At 45.5% G+C, this 6163-nt stretch overlaps 1 long non-coding RNA gene across 1 annotated transcript in view; it reads left to right on the top strand.

Annotated features, from left to right (window-relative positions):
- The first annotated feature begins 4323 nt into the window (after positions 1–4323).
- LOC135914986 (uncharacterized) overlaps positions 4324–6163 on the top strand; it is a 564953-nt gene continuing 563113 nt past the window's right edge. The window contains exon 1 of the long non-coding RNA XR_011508627.1: positions 4324–4371. This is a non-coding gene — a long non-coding RNA (uncharacterized lncRNA). The remainder of the gene's footprint in view (positions 4372–6163) is intronic.

Genomic DNA, 6163 nt, shown 5'->3' with positions numbered 1-6163 from the left:
CACGTGCCCTTCAGCCTCGATTCGTTTACTGTGGGTTAAATATTACGTTTTAAGACGCCTGCAGAAATTGCCGCCACCATACTGAGGGAAACTCCGTAGGGCGTATATTTCGCGTCTCCTTTCAATCACATCTGATCGCCTGCTTGTGTCCGTCTGTGCAGAATAGCAACATGGCAGCGCCCTTCTAGTTGTCCATTTCTAATTGTCCATTTCAGGAGCATTTGCTCGGGAGTTGATATTACCTCTATGGGTAAACGTTTCAGACTTGCTAGTGTGCCATTCTACGTGCTCTTCTTCCTCGATTCGTTTATTGTGCGTTGAAGGATGCGTTTGCAAACGCCTGAACAACTTGGCGCCACAATACTTAGGGAGGCTGGGTAAGGCGTTGATTGCGCGTCTAGTTGGAATCATCTCATCGTCTGCGCGTTGCGCGTGTGCGTCTGTGCAGAGTAGCAACATGGCGGCGCCCTTGTAGTTGTCCATCATCGGCGCGATGCGGAGCTTTTCCATTGGAATTGTTTATATTAACTGAATGGTTTAATGTTTATAACTTACTAGTGCCATTCCACGTTCTCTTCAGCCTCTATTCGTTTACAGTGCGTTAAATTGTTGGTTTGCTGACACCTCGAAAATTCGCTGCCACCATAGTGAGCGAGGCTCCGTAAGACGTTGATTGCCCGTCTTCTTTGAATCACATTCCATCATCTGCGCCTGTTCACTTTTGCAGAGTAGCAACATGACGGCGCCCTTGTGGTTGTCTATGCAAATTCATTGGCGGCATGAGGAGCTTTTGCTCTGGAGTTGATTATATTAACTCTGTGGCTAAACGTTTCACATGTCCTGGTGTGATAACCACCGCAGTAGATTTCTGGCTAGGGAGTTGTGCTACTGAGCTTCTCATCTGTGTCTACGCGATATGCGTTTCTTCTGACGTTCATTGATTGTATCGTTTTACCTGTATATTGTTTCTTACAGAAGCAGCATCCAAGCATATTAATGACATCGAAACTAGTGCAAGTAAAGCTAGATTTCAGTTCGTGTGTATAACTACATTTGCGGTGACTTTAATTTTAATGTCACTTGGAAAGTGCCTGAAGGTTTCGCACCATGGGACACATGTTTTTACTACAAGGGAATGATGTTGAATGACTTTTCCGTGCACTGACATGTCCTTAAAGTTTCTGTTGAGGCAATAGGTCCCCCTTGGTGCAACCGGGAATAATTTTCTCAGACGTTCTTTACATGATAATATTGGTTGGTACCTTCGTAGGGTGTTGTTTGTATGACAGGACATTATAGCATTTTGTTATAAAGGCTGGTGATCTGCCAGATTCTGGTGCAGGCTGTTATCTAATTCCGATTGCCTCACGAATCTTGATGTGACGTCATAAGCTCTATCGAGTAGAACTTGTGAAATCTTAATTTCTGCTAGCGTTGCTTTAACCTCAGTAGGTGGTCGATGTAATGGTTGTATTCGTTTCAGATTGTTATCATTTGTTTTCCTTGTCCGACAACATTTCCTTGCTTCCAGTGTCGCGGGTGATGACTGTTGTAGCATAAATAATGCTTGCTATCCGTAGGATTCCGATAAAATGTCGCCTGTGTTGTGACTGCGCCTCTCTAAGGCTGAATCGAAACAATCACAGTGTTTCAACGAGCTGGCTTTCCCGCGACGAGTTCACATTTTGAAGAACTGCTCAGCGGTGTTCAGTAGGACATTGATGCTTTCGCATTCACAACTCATAAATGCTTAGGTGTCCTCAGATTCTTTGTAATATCCGTTGACTGAGGGAACGACTTCCTCTTGAATTGATCCCACGCAATTACTTACATCACCATTAAAGATGAAAATTCTCGATTTGTCTGTAATAACATTGAGGTCTAGATGAGCCATTGCATTGTAGCCTATATTCATGAATCAGTAAATTTCTTGCATTGTTCGCGAGTAGCATCATGTCGTCCGCAAACATGAGCCCAGAGACCTTCTGTTGTACTTTTGGCTGATTACGGATGCAAGAGAAATCGACACTTATTTCAGTGCTTTCCAGTAGGCTTTCTATGCCCTTACCTTAAAGCGTCAATAACAATGGAAACCGATGTCATCCTTCATTCAGCCTTCGGTAACTGTCTACTAGTTCATTGCATTTCCGGCTATGCCATACAATTTTTACAATGTTTTTCATTATACCTCCCTCAACATATCTGCGAACTTGTTTTCTTTGGCATAGTGCTTTAAGCTATCCCATAGCAATTCGCAGTCAACGTTGTCTTAAGGTTCCGGCATATTTCCAAACACTATCCATAAGGGCCTATAGGAGCTACCGGTATCTTTGTGCATTGGTTTCAATACCATATTATACATTTCTTTGTCTCTTCAACTCGCGACATTAAAATAATAGGTATTTATACGTCTACACCCCACCCCTCACAAAATGCCTTATAGTCGCTGTGTTCTTGTCCAATTTCCCGTAGGGTCTGAATCAAATAACTTGATGAAGAAGGAGGCAACGCAAAATGAAATGGTGTACTTTACTGCAGGATAATGCTGCTTCCGCACAAAATGCGTTCACAGCCGAAGGAATCATGGAAGTCTCCTCTCTTGTTTCCTCCTTTCAAAACGATTGGCCTGACATTCTTCGTTTTTCACATTTCAGTTAATGAGAAGAACGCGTTAAATACAAAATGCATACCGCTAAACATTAATATTTTAATGTTGTTGTGGTAGGATAGCAAGTAGCAAGAACGTTGAATTTGTTGAAATGGCGCGACTGCATTTGGCTTCACAGCGGATATAATCATCTCCAGTGATGAGGACGCAGCGCAATTACAGATTTGACGCCAATAGTTTTGTAAGGGATGTCAAGTTAACAGTAGTACTGCAAGAGCTGCCCCAGAGTTGTCATCATTACAACTGCAGCAACGGTAATATTTAGGTGAATAGAACGAAAAAAACGCCACAAGAAAAGATTTTTCTAAGCAGCGAAGGTGGCAATACTTAACAATAGAAGACCACATCGCTCCACCAGGCCTTCGCATGCATCTAGAAATTTCATCTCATTGCACCAATGGTGGCCGCTATAAGGCACCTGTGGTATGTAGGCTCTTTCCATCCGTGTTTATTGCGCTAGACTGAATTCGCCATTGAATTGACAGGTCGCGAACAGCAGATGAATTCAGCAATACAAGCATTTAGGCCAAACTTGCCCGCTCGTCCTCTTCCTTGCGCGATAGCTACTCTACATCCTGGTCTCGATCATATTACTAAGGCGGTAAAGTTTGGCCAGTGAAGCAAGCCTGTTTGGGGTCAGCGCTAAAACGACCACAAGACGGAGAACACAGGGCACATAACCTCGTCACGAGGCCTCTTCTTTCTTCTGCCATCGTTTCTACCGTAGATTTCAAATGCAAGCATTTCGATGGTCCCCGCGGCACAGCACTAACGAATGAAGAGCTTTCAGATAAGGTAATGTGTGCGCTCTGGAAGCACACGGGCGCAGATACAGTCCCGCGTAACGCGATCGTGCGCCACGCGCGGTGTAGTTACGCTACGACTGTGCAAAGCGGGCGCCGTGTGTTGTGTAGCGCCACCATGGAGCCTGCGTGAGTCGCGACGTTTCGCTTGCTTTGGCATGGCCAGCGCCGGAACGCATTTTCTATCTCGCGCTTCAGTCGCTTGACTAAAGTTCATCGCGCGCTAGCTTTACTGGCCGGCCTAAAGTTCGGGTACAATGAAGAGGTTACGCTGAGTTAGTGCTCTTTCAAAAAAAACGCGCTGGGTAGCCGCGTTCGTGTGCGCGTGCGCTGAGGCAGCAGCACATTGCCACGCCGATGCGAGCCACGCGAAAGGCGCTGAACTGTACAAGGAACCAAATTATCGGTGATCCTGGCGTAGTTGGCGTGATGTATCTGACCACACCGGCCGCTGTCTGGCACGTTGGACACGCCGGTCTGTATCCAGCGCTTGAAGGCCGAGCTGTTCCGGCGGGACAGCTTGCAAGCAGCGCTCAGTGATGAGCACGTAATGGAACGACGTAGTTCTTGCAGCGCCCGACTCACGAAATGTCAAGCGCGCCTCATCGAGTTGTGTCCTGGTGGGGTCTGAAAGATGTTTTCAGGTGGCTGCTGCACACGTGATGGTGCACCAGGCTTTCTACCTTGCGTCTCTTCGCTTTGACGTTGCCATATGCCCAACCACGAAGTGCGACGTTGATTATGATTCCTTTGATGCGGTGTGTTCGGATGCCACGGGGAGAAGGCTTGGCTGGAGCTGTACTGATATTTTTTTTTTATTTCCCAGACGAAGGAAGACGGCCCCTGTTACTAGATGATGGACTTTCACGCCAAAATTGCGACATTGCCAGTCATTCGGTGGTGAGTAGGGCTCGGGCCACGCTGGCTCCTTTTTTTGCGATACATATTTCGTTCCCGTCGAACGCCTTCTGTGCTGCATCCCTTTGCCAAACATACTCACGCGCAACTTGCAGAGTCGTGTCCTCGATGACGAATCCGAAATTCTTTGCAAGAGTGGAGCAGCCCAGTGCGCGGCTGCTCTGCTCGTGCGACAATCTAGGGACCGACGATTAGAATTACTTTTGAAGATACATTTTTTAAAATTGTTGTTCCTTTTCATTGTTAACACATAGAGACACGTTCAGGCCATGTGAAGTAATACGTTTAAAACGGAATACGCTGTGGGAGGTTTGTATTATTTGGTCCGACTTGTGCAACCTTTGCTTATTTGCGATTTTTATTCGGTGCACATGGAACATAACTGCACAATGTCTGGACACGAATAAATTAGAGAATACTTTGTCAACTCGAAATACCCATTTTAATGCCACGTCATTGATGTTTTCAACTGCCTAGCATTTTCAATAGATATCATATCGGCAAAGGTTCCAAAAAAACCGAATGTTTTTTCTTTGACGCATGTTCTGTCGTACTGGGACAGAAGACCTTTTTAACACAAAATTATCTCTTATCGTAGGTGAGTGAGGCCTAGGGTTCACCTCAATTTGAAAAAAGAAAAAGTAAAATTGGTCAAGAAGAAACAGGTCAACCTAGAAGCAGTAAGGGTAAAAGCAGACGAATTCAAGCTGGTACGCAACCTTAGAACAAAGAGACGAAGATAGCAAAGAGGTAATGAATGAAACTGTAACTAGGCTGGCTTCAGAGGCAGCAATTTATGTGCGAGGCAAGGCACGAAGGTAACCAGTAAGCAAGCTCTCCCAAGTAACAAAGGAAATATTAAAGAAACGATAACGAATGACAATGTCCAATTCAAGAGATAAGATAGAATTCGCGGAACTGTGAACACTGATCAACAAGGGGAAAATAAGTGATATTTGAAACCATACCATGAGAAAGAGTGAAGCTGTAAAAAGTGAACGCAACCTAAAATCAGTGAGAAGGAAACTTGGCATAGGACAAACCGAGACGTGTGCGTGGAATATAAGTAGTGTAATATCGTCAGCAATCTCGAATGTATAGGAAAGTCGCGGAAGAATATCATACTGACCTGTACTGTGCCCAGATGAGCCAGGATACCTACATTAGAAACAATAATGAACAGGATACAGAAACTAGGTACTAGGTAATAAGACGACGAGAGGTAACAATTGAATAATTAGGTTTATTAGATTGGCATTCACTTTAAGTTTATGCTGTACACATATTTAAACACAAAACGACGCGATAGCTGTCGTTGACGGCCTGCCTGACCAGCATGGTCTCCTGTGGTGAAAGGGCACCATAGTCCGCTATCTCTTCGCTCACTCCGAAACTACTCAGACCCTTTCCTTAAATTAGTTTTCACTGCATCCAAAGGACCCGCGCACCAGTGGGAGGCGGAGACTTCTACTCCGATCAATCGGGCAAGCCGACAGGATCCAATAGAAGCCAGAGTTTAACGGGCCAAAATTGGTCGCGAACACACTCCACATACATAACAAAATCGACCGTGACTGAAAAAGGTTTGCCGCCCCTACACAGCGGACCTTGAGACAACCGCACGACACGTGCTTGAAGTGACTGCCAGGAACGGCGGCGTTGGCCGGGCGAGACAACATACCCGAAGCGCCGTCGCGGCCATTCCCGCACAAATTTTTCCCAGCATCGACGAGCACACAACAGTCATGGAAAGAAAGAAGGCGACCGTCGTATA

The sequence above is a fragment of the Dermacentor albipictus genome, chromosome 9, assembly GCF_038994185.2.
Source record: "Dermacentor albipictus isolate Rhodes 1998 colony chromosome 9, USDA_Dalb.pri_finalv2, whole genome shotgun sequence".
Lineage (NCBI taxonomy): Eukaryota > Metazoa > Arthropoda > Arachnida > Ixodida > Ixodidae > Dermacentor > Dermacentor albipictus.
The sequence above is the reverse complement of the archived record's forward strand: the minus strand, read 5'-3'. Positions and strand labels throughout refer to the sequence as shown.